Source organism: Cebus imitator, unplaced genomic scaffold, assembly GCF_001604975.1.
Source record: "Cebus imitator isolate Cc_AM_T3 unplaced genomic scaffold, Cebus_imitator-1.0 Scaffold658, whole genome shotgun sequence".
Classification (NCBI taxonomy): domain Eukaryota; kingdom Metazoa; phylum Chordata; class Mammalia; order Primates; family Cebidae; genus Cebus; species Cebus imitator.
Genome location: NW_016107973.1, coordinates 449,633 through 463,833, shown reverse-complemented (window position 1 = coordinate 463,833; position 14,201 = coordinate 449,633). Strand labels below are relative to the sequence as shown.

General features: G+C 40.9%; 1 protein-coding gene and 1 long non-coding RNA gene across 4 annotated transcripts in view; both read right to left on the bottom strand.

Moving 5' to 3' along the window:
- The window catches only part of LOC108295770, a 57,242-nt gene extending 54,940 nt beyond the window's left edge, over positions 1-2,302 (bottom strand). The window contains exon 1 of the long non-coding RNA XR_005198273.1: positions 2,267-2,302. This is a non-coding gene — a long non-coding RNA (uncharacterized LOC108295770). The remainder of the gene's footprint in view (positions 1-2,266) is intronic.
- An 11-nt stretch (positions 2,303-2,313) lies between these two features.
- Positions 2,314-14,201, bottom strand: part of LOC108295768 (ras-related protein Rab-40A-like) — a 73,581-nt gene continuing 61,693 nt past the window's right edge. The window contains exons 8-12 of one of the 3 annotated variants that reach the window (XR_005198259.1): positions 13,652-13,863; positions 7,748-7,801; positions 7,312-7,399; positions 3,861-4,007; positions 2,314-2,353 (exon numbers count right to left, since the gene is read on the bottom strand). The gene's annotated coding sequence lies outside the window, so the exon portion shown is untranslated. Of the gene's footprint in view, positions 2,354-3,543; positions 4,017-7,311; positions 7,400-7,747; positions 7,802-13,651; positions 13,864-14,201 lie in introns of those variants that run through there. The other 2 variants (XR_005198258.1, XR_005198260.1) reach the window with 2 other exon arrangements.

The window sequence follows — 14,201 nt, the reverse complement described above, 5'->3', positions numbered from 1 at the left end:
AAAAAAAAAAAAAAAAAAAAAAAAAAAAAAGAAATGATCATCAGAATGAAAGACAACCTATAAAATGGGAGAAAAATTGTGCAAACTATGCATCAAAGGTCTAACATCCATCACCTATAAGAAACTTAAATTTACAAGAGAAAACCAAAGAACTCCATTAAAAATTCTATCAGATATACAAAGAGGAGCTGATACCATTCCTTCTGAAACTATTCCAAACAATACAAAAAGAAGGAATCCTCCCCAACTCATTTTATGAGACCAGCAAGGGGTCGGGGGGGAGGATGAGCCCTAAGGTAGAGTATCCAGGTATTGGGAATAGCCTAACCATTACTCATCAACCCTCACAATGACTTACTGTGGCAGGGCCCCCTAACACAAGGCTCCACTCTGCCTCAAGACCTTTAGTTTAGCAGGGGCAAAACTGGCTGCCATGAAGAGGGGAGAGAACAGCACTAACTGAATGTTGAGAAGGGAGAAAATGAGTAAGTGGCCTCAGATCAATAAGCAGAGAGGTGGGAGGCAGCAGGAATATAGGCTGTAAGTGGGAAATGTATGTTCTAACTGCAGAAATAAGGAATGTTAGTGTCTTCCCACTTGCAAGATGTGATAGAACCTATGTACAGAATGATTTTAATTCTGTCAAAAACAACCGAGTAAGACAGAAAAAACAAACTCTGAGGCACCCACATGATGAAACACCAGGTGCTTAGGCAGTCCCCAGCAAGAAAAGGGCAGTGTAGGACAGGCAAGAGTTGTCTGAGAGAGGATCAGGTGCCACTGACAGATCTGAGCAGCTGTGTCCACAGTGTCCTGAAGTCTGAGAGGGAGTGGGAGGAGATCTGGGAAGCCTGTACAGGGGTTGGGTAATGAAGTGCGAACACTCTGCTGTCTGGAAGGGACCCCTCTACAGTGCGGACACCTCAACCTACACTGAGGAGAGAAAAGTTAAATCAGTGAGATGTAGATTTAAGGTCAACAGCAAATTGAGCTGTTTTAATACACATGTGAATATTCCAAACAGAATTGACATCATAGCATGTGAACTATTACAAGATATTTTTTACTTTTTGCAAAATATACTCATTTTTATTAAAGCAGAAAAAGCAAATGAGAGTTGGATGTCACCTGGTGGCCAGAGACAGGATGGAAGCTTTGAGAGTTTCAGAACAGTGGGCTCAGCAAGGGGGGCGAAAGGAATGGAGCCTGGAGGTTAACTCCAAGGTATCAGACAAAGTTTTCTTCAATTATTCACCTGGTTGTAGCAATCTCTCTGGATCCACTATTTTCCAGGATATCTAAAACTGAGATTAGAGTCCAGCCCACCTCTGAATTCAAGGTGAAACTGCACTTGTGAGTGTGTATTTGGAGTGATAGAACCAGAGGACGCACACACATACACACTCACCCAGTTATCTCAAAGTTTAATCAACTTTCTTTCGCCATAAAATTTAACACAGTGAATGCTTTTTCAAATTAGTGAATATATGTGCACATGACATTTGTCAATCTGTTCACAAGTAATTTTCTTAAATTTGAATATTTTTATAAGACAAAATTTCAAACAATATACAAAAGTATATTCCCAAATTTAAATTAATCTGCATCTTTCACTTGCCCTTCCCCTAACCCTTAACCCAAAAAGCTTTGCTGTCAATAAAATAAATCTTTCATCCCAGACATGTTTCACATCATGCCTCTGAGGAGACCCAAATTCTGTTCTCTAGGCTGGGAAGAATGCTATTGACCTCAGCTGGTGAGCTCAGTGATAGGTCACATGAAGGAAGCAAGGAGTGGTGTCTGCCTAATGGTTGCTCCTGGACTGCTCGGTATACTAATATATTTATAGAAGAATTGTGAACGTGTCCAGCAGTAACCAGTGCAGGGTCCTCAGATCATGCATTATTTAGCCACATCACACCAGGATTTAAGCCACCTGCTGCCTTCCCGGAGAGGCAAAGATTTAGCATTTATTTGACTCACAATTGTCCATTGTCCATTCTCTCGCTAATAACTAAATACGTATTGAGCTCAAAACTCATACTAGTCGATTGGAGGCCTCTCATGAGCTCTAAAGTGAAAATACGAGAGTAAGACAGGAAATGTGCTGGTTTCAGTGACTCACACCTGTAATCCTACTTTGGGAGGTCGAGGTTGGAGGATGACTTGGGCCCAGGAGTCCAAGACCAGTCTGGACAACATAAAGAGACACCTGTCTTTACAAAAATAAACAAACAAAAAATTAATTGGGTGTGTTGGTATGCACCTGCAGTCTCAGCTACTTGGGAAGCTGAGCTGGGAGGATCACAGGAGTCCCAGGATATTGAAGCTGCAGTGAGCCATGATTGTGCCACTGTACCCCAGCCAAAGAGATGAGAGAGAGAGAGAGAGAGAGAGAGAGAGAGAGAGAGAGAGAGAGGAATACATGAGCAATAAATAGATTCATCATATTAACTTTTTAAAATAACTTTTTGTCTATATTTAAGATATGCAACATGATGTTCTAAGATACAGACAAAAAGTAAAGTATTAGTTACTGTATAGTGAAGAAAATAAACATATTCATAATATCACAGTTACCCATTTTTTGTGCATGGCAAGAAAAGCTAAAATCTACTAATTTAGCAAAAATCCTAAGTATATTCATTTTAAAACTTTCTCAAATTTCAAGGAATTGAAGTTTATTTTTAAAAATTTCCCCATTCATCCAGAATCTCCATCTCTTTCCCTTCAAAGTTAAAGTACCAAAAAGAGTTTTCTACATTTTCTCTTAAAATTCTTCACTTCCCACTGCACTGTGGCTTCTGTCCCCAGGATTGCAATGAACATGATCTTACCAAGGTTGCAATCCACCTATTTGTCACTAGGTCCAGTTTTTCATGTAAATGTATTAACCTATGAAGTATTACTATTAATGAGCTGCTAAAATATGCATGCTTGTGTAGTTGCTTCTTTCAGTTAACAACAGAGCCTCAACAGTTTTCCAGGCTCTGGAGCATGATGTACTGAACATAAATCCAAGCTGTCTCACTCCCTAACTATGCAGTCTCGGGTAAAGTTCTTATTCTATCTGCGTCTTAGTTTTTCATCTACAAAATGGAGATTAGCCACAGTTTCTACCTTGCAAGGTTGCTTTGAGGATTGAATGACTCAATACCTAAAAAGCACTTGGCATATAATATATCATAGCCATGTTTGTTTCTATTTCTCTATCCTTATTGGCCATTAGTATCTACTATCTCTGTGGTAAAGACTCATGTTTACTCAGAATAAATGACGTTTGAGGTATGGTTTTAGTGAGACAAGCAGGTAATAAAACTAAATGTAGAATGAGATCTTGTATTTTATAGATAAGTATATAAATGTACTCATTTCTGCATAAGTTTACAAGTACCTGCATGAGAAAATTTGTGAAAGAATATTATACAGATATAAGCATTAGCAGGTATTTTCTTTGAAGTACTCTCAAGATATTTTGAGAGCAGGTATTCTCTTTTGTTTTAGAGTAATACTGTTTATTTTTTCTTATATATTTATAACTGCAATAAATATAAAATGTTCTTTCAATTATACAAAAAAAAATAAGTGTTAGGAACACGCAAGCAGCCTCTACCCCACCCACAGGAAAGACACACACATTTAAAATGGAGAATATCCCTGAAGTGCAAGAATAAAAGCTACTGAGGGAGCCACTTCCAAGTATACCAGGATACATTTCCCCCTAATTCCAAACCAAAGCAATAAGTATTAATATTTTATACACCATGACATTCTAGGATTTAAAACTTAGTAGTTTTACATGTTTGTAGTATTGTGCCCTTGTAGATACACATTCAACAACCCCTCCTACTTTGAAACACCCAATGGTGCAGATGAAATCCTGGTTCAGAGTCCTGTAGGTGGTAATGGGTCTGGTATGAGGGTCAAGGGCATGTGACTTCTCTCTCTTCTTCATCTGCACTCTGTCTTCATTTGAGACTCCATAGAAAACTGTTTTTCCAACATCACTATAGAAGCTCAAATAGGAGGGCAAAAAATGACAGAAAATTAAAGAAATGGTTGGATGATCTTTTCCCTCTTCTCGTATTCCTTGACAAAGCCATCCTGCATCACAGAAATAGCCCCAAAGCTGCATTTATAAACTAAATGTAAGTACATATTACTTCTTTCTGCTCCATGATCAGCTGGCCTCTGTGGCAGTTATGCTGTTTGGTTTAGATGACAGTCATCACTTCTCTGGGAAGGAGAAGAAAAATGGGCCAGGATGAACATTTGTTGAAGTCCTACTAGGTGCCATCTTCTCTATATAGGATTTCTCATTTGCCCCCACAAAACAGCTCTGTAAGTAAGACATCATGAGCCCGCAGTGGTTCACTTTTCCAGATGACCATGGGCAGGCTGACAGAGGCTAAGAAAGTTTTCCAGTGTCACATATCAAGTAAAAGGCAGGAATGAGGTTCCATCTTTTGTCCTAATTAAAATGTTCTATGCATATTCAACAGGGGATATGTCACCCCCAATGGGCTGAAAATTGTTTTTTAAGGCTAGGGAGATAGTAGACATTAAAATGGTTTCTGTGGAGTCAATGAAGATCACTTCAGAGCTTTAAATAAATAAATAAATAAATAAAATGGTTTGTGGCACTACATAGGACCAAAATAAATAAACAGTTAACACTACATCTGTGGTATTAAAGTTTCATATTTCAGGCAAGAAGGGATTAATAAGGAGGAAAAACATGTTTAATAAGGCTCCTTTGGATAATGAAAGAAGGTTGGGAAACATTTAATGTGCCCATTGATCTCTTCTGTAGATAATGGGCAACCAAGGCTTAGGGACTGGACATTTCACACCACCCCATGGATGCCTACTCAATAACCCCTTTAGATGATGATGATGAAGATAATGATGAAAATGAAATTCACTCTCTTGGGCCAAGAGACTTTCATATAGGGATTATGTTAATTGGCTTTTAAGGTGGAAAGCAAATGGGGCCAGTCAGAACAGGCATTTCTTCTGGAAAGGTATCATATTAATGTTTTTAAAACAAATGTAACCTAATGGTATTTTAAGTAGTATTTTCATTAATCTTAACCTTTACTCAAGTACCATAATTAAATGCCCATTTTATATCAGGTTATAGAAAGTTAGGAGAGGTTAAGTTAATCAGGAAAGCTTTGTTGTTGATGTCTGAAATTTCACTAAAGCTTCTGCTGCAGATCTTCACAACCTTGTGCTCAGATCTCCCTGACTCCCTAAGTAGAGCTTTCAGACTGACATCATGAGCTACATGGGGTCTAGGCAGAGCCACTGCTCAGGCACACATGGAGTTCCAGGACCATTGGACTGCCGGGCACTCCAGCACCAGCAGCTGCAGCTCTGGCAACAAGAGAGGCCAGGCTCCCTGGAATGCCCCCAGCACAGGGGCTAAATCCATGGTGCTGAGGAGCAGGTGGACTGCAGGCCTCACCTCCACTGCACCTTGCTGGATAATGCCCACTGGCCTGGGTCCCTAGCATGGCCACTCCAGCCCTGCTTGAGCTCTAGGGCCAATAGCAGCCCTGTACTTCCCTGGGATGGAGCTCTCAGTGGTAGTAGACGGGTCCACCAGTCTTGGCAGGGTGATTAAGGACTAATGCAGGCCCCCAGCACAGCACAGCACAGCACAGCACAGCACAGCACAGCTGTCTTACAGACAAGTGGCCAGACTTTTTTCCACATAGATCCCTGTCCCTACTACTTCTCACTGGGTAGGGCCTCCAGACTTGGGGACTCCAGCCACCCCATCCGTGTCTGGGCTCTTGGGCAAACAGCAGCTCTGTACTTCCCTGAGACAGAGCTTTCAATAGTAGCAGGCAGGTCTGCCATTTTTATTGCTCTGTACCTTCTACCTCTGTTGCCCTCAGGCTCAGGAGGGAGCAAAAAGACTTAGGACTAATGCAGTCCTCCAGCACAGTGCAAATGCTTTTTGGAAAATAAGCCAGATCCTTTTCCACACGGGCCCTGGCCCTGTTACTCCTCAGTGGGCAGAGTCTCTCAACCTGGGCCTCCAGAGCAACCACCCTGTCCCCACACAAACATTTCAGTCACTGGCGGCTCTGTCATTCTCCAGGGAGGAAATCCCAGAGAAACCCACAGCCCCTCTCTCATTGCAGCTGCAGTAGTACTGCCCTTACTGCCTTTGGGCTGGGGGAGGAACAAAGGTCCAGGTCACATTGCTGGCACCTCCAGCACACCACAACCCCATATGGGGAGGAGCCTAGTCTATCTTCCCTGTGAGGCCTCACTCTCTTCAACAGACAAGGCCCCTGGCTTGGAACTAAAGGGCAGCTACCCCACTCCCAACTGAGCATTCCCACTGGCAGTGGCTCTGTGTTTTCCTGGGGTGGAGTTCCCAGTGGCAACAGACAGTCCCTCTACAACTGCCACTGCAGTAGTTTTGAACTTGTTGTCTTCGGACTGGGAAAAGAACAAAGAGCCAGAGGGCCTTACTCATGTCTCTAGCATGCCACAGTCACCATATGGAGAAGAACTTAGTCTCTCTTTCCTGTAAGTCCCTGACCCCTTTCTTTTTTTTTTGAGACAGAGTTTCGCTCTTGTTGCCCAGACTGGAGTGCAATGGCACGATCTCGGCTCACCGCAACCTCCGCCTCCTGGGTTCAAGCAATTCTCCTGCCTCAGCCTCCCGAGTAGCTGGGACTACAGGCACGCACCATCATGCCCAGCTAATTTTTGAATTTTTAGTAGAGACGAGGTTTCACCTTGTTGACCAGGATGGTCTCGATCTCTTGACCTCGTGATCCACCCGCCTCGGCCTCCCAAAGTGCTGGGATTACAGGCTTGAGCCACCGCGCCCGGCCGCTTTCTTTTCACTAAGAAGGGTCCCCAGCTCAGGCCCATAGTACAGCTACCCCACCCTCTGGCTGAATATTTGCATTAGCAGACGCTCTGCATTTCTCTGAGGTGGGGCTCCCAGAGACAACTGAAAGCCCCTCTGCCACTGCCACTGCAAAGGTACTGCCCTTGATGTCCTTGGACTGGGGAAGAAACAAAGACCCCTGAGTGCCTCACTCGCACCTCCAGCATGCTGCAGTCACTGTAAGAAGAGGCCAGTCTGTCTTTCCCATAGCTCCCCAGGCTTGATTCCACAATGCAACCACCCCACACCAGGCCAATCACTCTGACTGAGAGTGGTTCTGCATGTCTCTGGGATACAGCCCCAAGAGACAAGTTAAAGGTCTTCTGTCATTGCCACTGTCAAGGTCCCTGTTTGCCCCCATGCTGTGGAGGGAACATAAAGGCTGAGCTTACCCCGGGACTGCAGTATGACGTCCAGGAGTGCCAAACCCAGTTCTGCAGCCAGCACTTGAGTGGGAAAGGAGCCCACACTCTCAGAGCACTGAGAGAGGGAGAGAGAGAGAGCACAGCTGCAAATGTGGGCAAATACAGAGTAGTCATGTGACTGAACAAGAGGTTATCTACCAGCCAGCACACTTAAGCACTATTTACTGGATCACAGCCCAAACATCAACACAAAAAATTCTTTGTTAATATATCCCCTGTGAAACAAGGACAATAATTCAGCTACAAATAAAGACCCTGCATAAAGCTTTGGCCCTCTGAAAACATTGAGAAAGAAGCTGACTACACACAAAGTACACCACAGTTAAGGGAACACAAGCCCGCACACATGAGAAAGAATCAGTGCAAGAACTCTGGCAACTCAAAAGCCAGAGGGTCTACTTACCTCCAAATCACTGCACTAGTTCCCCAGCAATGTTTCCTAACCAGGCTGAAAAGGCTGAAACGACAAAAATGAAATTCAGAATATGGATAGGAATGATCATCGGCATTCAGAAGAAAGTCAAAACCCAATCCAAGGAATAAAAGGAATACAATAAAACTATACAGAAGATAAAAAATGAAGCGCTGTTGTAAGAAAGAACCAGGCTGGTCATAGTGTCTCATACCTGTAATCTCACCACTTTGGGAGGCCAAGGTGGGCAGATCACTTGAGGTCAGGAGTTCGAGACCAGCCTGGCCAACACGGTGAAACCCTGTCTCTACTAAAAATACAAAAATTAGCCAGGAGTGGTGGCGTGTGCCTGTAATCCCAGCTACTCAGGAGGCTGAGGCAGGAGAATCGCTTGAATCTGGGAGGCGAAGCTTCCTGTAAGCTGAGATTTCATCGCTGCACTCCAGCCAAGATTCCGTCTAAAAACAAACAAACAAACAAAAAACCCCCCAAAAAACTGATCTGATAGAGCTGAAAAACTCACTTCAAGAATTTCATAATAAAATCACAAGTATTAAAAGCAGAACCTACCAAGCTGAGGGAAGAATCTCAGAGCTCAGACAAAATAACTCAGACAAAAACAAAAGACAAAAAAGAAGAATGAACAAAACCTCTGAGAAATATAAGATTATATAAATAGACACAACTCATAACTCATTGGCATCCCTGAAAGAGCGGGAGAGAAGGAAAGCAACTTGGAAAACATATTTGAGAATATCAGCCACAAAAATTTCCCCAAGCTCACTAGAGAGGCCAACATTCAAATTCAGGAAATGGAAAGAACCCTGCAACATACTATACAAGACAATTATCCCCAAGGCACACAGTCAGATTCTTCAAGGTCAAAATGAAAGAAAAAATATTAAAGGCAGCTATAGAAAAGGGACAGGTCACCTACAAAGGGGAACCCATCAGGCTAACAGTGAACTTTCAGCAGAAACCATATAAACCAGAAGAGATCAGGGGCCTATACACAACATTCTTAAGAAATTCCAACCAAGAATTTCATATTCCATTAAACTAAGCTTCATAAGCAGAGAAATAAATCCTTTTCAGATAAGCAAATGCTAAAGGAATTCATTACCACCAGACCTGCCTTACAAAACCTCCTTAAAGAAATGCTAAATATGGAAAGGAAAGATCGTTACCAGCCACCACAAAAACAGATTTAACTACATAGAGCATTGACACTATAAAGCTATCACAAAATCAAGTCTGCAATAATAACCAGCTAACAACACAATGACAGGATCAAACTTGCACATATTAATATTACACTTAAATGTAACCATGCTAAATACCCCAATCAAAAGGCACAGAATCCCAAATTGGATAAAGAAGCTAGACCCAACTGTAGGCTGTCTTCAAGAACCCCATTTCACATGCAATGACAACTTAAGGCTCAAAATAAAGAGATGGAGGAAAATCTTCCAAGCAAATGGAAAACAGAAAAAAGCAGGGGTTCTTATTCTAATTTCAGACAAAACAGACTTTAAAGCAACAATGATCAAAAAAGACAAAGAAGGGCATTACACAATAGTAAAGTGTTCAATTCAGCAAGAAGACCTAACTAGCCTAAATATATATGCACCAACAGAGGAGTACCCAGATTAATAAAGCAAGTTCTTAGAGACCTATGAAGAGATATAGATAACCACACAATAAAAGTGGGAGACTTCAAGGTCTCATTGATAGTATTAGACAGATCATTGAGGCAGAAAACTAACGAAGATATTCAGCACCTGAACTCAGCAGTTGGCCAGATGGACCTAACAGACATCTACAGAACTCTCCACCCCAAAACAATAATATACATTCTTCTCATATGCACGTGTCACATACTCCAAAATCAACAACATTAATTGGCCATAAAAGTATAAAAGTTTCCTTATTGGCCGGTCGTGGTGGCTCATGACTGTAATCCCAGCACTTCAGGAGACCAAGGCGAGTGGATCAACTGAGATAAGGAGTTCAAGACCAGCCTGGCCAACATGGTGAAATGCTGTCTCTACTTAAAATACAAAAATTAGCTGGGAGTGATGGTGGACACCTGTAATCCCAACTACTCAGCACGCTGAGGCAGGAGAATCACTTGAGCCTGGGAGGCGGAGGTTGCAGTGAGCCAAGATCGTGCCATTATACTCCAGCCTGGGTGACAGAGTGAGACTCTGTCTCAAAAAACAACAACAACAAAAAAAAAATCCTTATCAAATTAAAAAAATCATACCAAGCACACTCTCAGACCACATTATAGTAGAACAAAAATAGAAATCAATATTCAGAAAATTGCTCAAAATTGTAAAATTACATGGAAATTAGGTGTTCTTTAATAACTCTTGGGTAAACAATGAAATTAAGGCAGAAATCAAGAAATCATTTGAAACTAATGAGAGCAAAGATACAACATATCAGAATCTTTGGGACAAAGCTAAACCAGTGTTAAGGGGGGAAGTGCTAAATGTCCACATCAAAAAGTTAGAATGACCTCAAATTAACAACGAAACATTACACCTAGAGTAACTAGAGAAACAAAAGCAAACCAACTCCAGAGCTAGCAGAAGAAATAAAATAACCAAATCAGAGCTGAATTGAATAAAGTTGATTTGTACAAAAACATATAAAAGGTCAATTACTCCAAGTTGGTTCTTTGAAACAATAAATAAAATGGATAGACTGCTATGTACCTTAATAAAGAAGAGATAAGACCAAAATAAACACAATCAGAAATGACAAAAGGGACATTACTGCTGATTCCACAGAAATACAAGAAAAAAAAAAACAACAACCCCTCACAGACTACTTTGGACAGCTGTATGCATACAAACTAGAAAACCTAGAAGAAATGAATAAATTACTAGAGACATATAACCTCTCAAGATTGAAACAGGAAGAAATTGGGTCCCTGAACAGACAAATAATGAGCTCCGAAATTGAATGAGCAATAAAAAGCCTACAAACAAGAAGAAGCCCAAGACTGGATTGATGCACTGTTGAATTTTACCAGATGTATAAAGAAAAACTGAGACAATTCCAGTAGAAACGATTCCCAAATATAGAGGAGGGGATACTTCTCCCAACTTGTTCTATGAGTCCAGCGTCATCCTGATCTAAAACCTAGCAGAGACCACAACAAAAACCTAAGGCCAATTTCTTTGATGAACGTAGATGCAAAAATCCTCAACAAAATACTAGCAAACTGAATCCAGCAGAACATCAAAAAGCTAATCCATCATGATCAAGTAGGCTTTACCTCTAGGATGCAAGGTTGGTCTAACATATATAAATAAATAAATGTGATCCATCACATAAACAGAACTAAAAACAAGACATAATCATATTGATGGATGCAGAAAGGCTTTCAATAAAATTCAACATCCCTTCATGATAAAACCCTCAATGAACTAGTTGTTGAAGGAACATACCTCAAAATAAGAGCCATATAAGACAGCCTCACAGTGAATAGCATATTGAACAGCCAAAAGCTGGAAGCATTCCCCTTGAGGACTGGATGCCCGCTTGTGCCACTCCTATTCAACATAATTCTGAAAGTCCTAGCGAGAGCAATCAGGCAGGAGAAATAAATAAAAGGTATCTTAACAGGAAGAGTGGAAGTCAAATTATCTCTGTTTGCAGATGATGCTATTCTATACCTAGAAAACCCCACAGTCTCTGCCCCAAAGCTCCCCGAACTTCAACTTAAACAAAGTTTCAGGATACAAAATCAATGTACAAAATCAGTAGCATTTCTATACACCAACAATGTCCAAGCTGAGAGCAAAGTCAAGTATGCAATCCCACTTACAATTACCACACACACAGAAGTGCCTAGGAATAAAGTTAACCAGGGAGGTGAAAGATTTTTACTAAGGGAGTAACAAAGCACTGCTCAAAGAAATCAGAGATGACCCAAACAAATGGAAAAACGATGCTCATAGATAGGAAGAATCGCTATTGTTAAAATGGCCATGCTACCCAAAGCAATTTACAGATTCAATGCTATTTCAGTCAAATTACCAATGACATTCTTCACAGTATAAGAAAAAAACTATTTTAAAATTCATATGGAACCAAAATAGAGCCCAAATAGCCAAGGCAATCCTGAGGAAAAGTAACAAAGCCAGAGGCATCATGTTACCTGACTTCAAACTATGGTACATAGTATACCTGACTCCTGACTTCGAGCGGCTACAATAACCAAAATAGCATTGTACTGGTCCAAAATAAGACACAGAGACCAATATGACAGAATAAAGAGCCCAGAAATAAAACCACACATCTATCACCATCTGGTCTTTAACAAAGTTATCAGAAACAAGCAATGGGGGAAATAACCCCCTATTCAATAAATGGTGCTGATATAACTGACTAGCCATATGCAGAAAATTGAAACTGGACCCCTTCCTTACACCACAAACTAAACTCAAGATGGATTAAAGACTTAAATGTAAAACCTAAAACTATAAAAAGTCTTGAAAAAAGCCTGGGAAATAGTATTCTAGACATTGGCCCTGGCAAATATTTTATGATGAAGAAACCAAAAGCAGTTGCAACAAAACAAAAAATTAACTTATGGAACCTAACTAAATTAAGAGCTTCTGCACAGCAAAATAAACTATCAACAGAGTAAACATACAACCTACAGAATGAGAGAAAACATTTGCAAATTATTTATCCAACAAAGATCTAATATCCGGAATCTATAAGGAACTTCAACAAATGTACAAGCAAAAAACAACCCTATTAACAAGTGGGCAAAGAACATGAACAGACACTTTTCAAAAGAAAACACACATGTGACCAACAAGCATATGAAAAAATACTCAACATCACTAATCATTAGAGAAATGCAAATCAAAACTACAATGATATAGTATCTCACACCAGTCAGCAGGGTTAATATTAAAATGTCAAAATTTACAGATGCTAGCAAGGTTGTGGAGGAAAGGAAATACACACTTCTGGTGGGAATATAAATTAGTTCAGCCATCAGTGGAAAGCCATGTGGTGATTTCTCAAAGAACTTAAAAGGGAATTTCCATTCAACCCAGCCATTCCATCATTGGGTGTATACTCAAAGGAATAGAAACTTTTCTACTATGAAGTGACATGCACACATTTCACAGCACTATTCACAATATCTAAGACATGGAATCATCCTTAATGCTCATCAATGGTATACTGGATAAAGAAAACATAGTACATACACACCACGGAATAAACCATAAAAAGAATGAGAGCATGTTCTTTGCAGCAATATAGGTGGAGCTGGAGGCCATTATCCTAAGTGAACTAATATAGGAACAGAAAACCAAATACCACATGTTCTCACTTATAGGGGGGAGCTAAACTTTGAGCACACAGGGACACGTGTACTTGAGAGTAGAGGGTGGGAGGAGGGAGAAGAATGAAAAACTACATATCATGTACTATGCTTATTACCTGGATGATGAAATAATCTATACACCCAACCCTTGTGACATGCAATTTACCTGTATAACAAACCAGCAAATGTACCCCTGAGCCTACAGTAAAAGTTAAAAAAATATTAAGTGAATAAAGTACTGAATTATAATTGAATATAAAAATAAATAGGAACTTTCATACTGGGGTATTAGTGTATCTGAGAAGTATTATTCTGATTTCATTATGTTAATATAACATTTTAGAGTATCTGAGGTTTTAAAAGGATGCTTTCAAAAACTTAGTAAGAAATTCTTGCCAAGGCATTTGTGTATATGAGCAAGTGTTACACATACCATCATCTATTATAGAAACTATGGTAAGGGAGCTTAATTTTACCACTAGGGAACTGCGGAAATAAAGTACCCTATTGATGATACTGGGCAAACGAAGTACCGTAATGATGGTCTTGAGCCCATCAATATCCCTGGGAATACCTGGAATGCCCGCTTTTCCACGCAGAGTTCCAGAAAGCTCTATAAGGTGGGCTTGGGCCACAGCCTCTCCCTCCCACCTTTCTGCCGGCAATGTTGTAGCTGTAGTTCAGGCTTCTGTCACCAGAGGGCGCCATGGTACCACTGTTATCGAACTCCTCTATCAAGAAGCGTCTGCAAAGAACAAGTTGTCTCTCTTCTTTGCATAAACTTTCCCAAAGGCAGCACCCTCATATGAATAATGGTCATAGTGATGGGTACCTGGGATGGCAGTTAAGATTAAAGGAGATGAGATGTTGTAGGGAACCAGCCACCACACCCCACCCGTGGGTGACCCGAATTCGGTGGAGACAAAGGAATGAGAAAAAGACAGATTAAGAATGAAAGTGGGAGGCTGGGCGCGGTGGCTCACGCCTGTAATCCCAGCACTTTGGGAGGCCGAGGCGGGTGGATCACGAGGTCAAGAGATCGAGACCATCCTGGTCAACATGGTGAAACCCCGCCTCTACTAA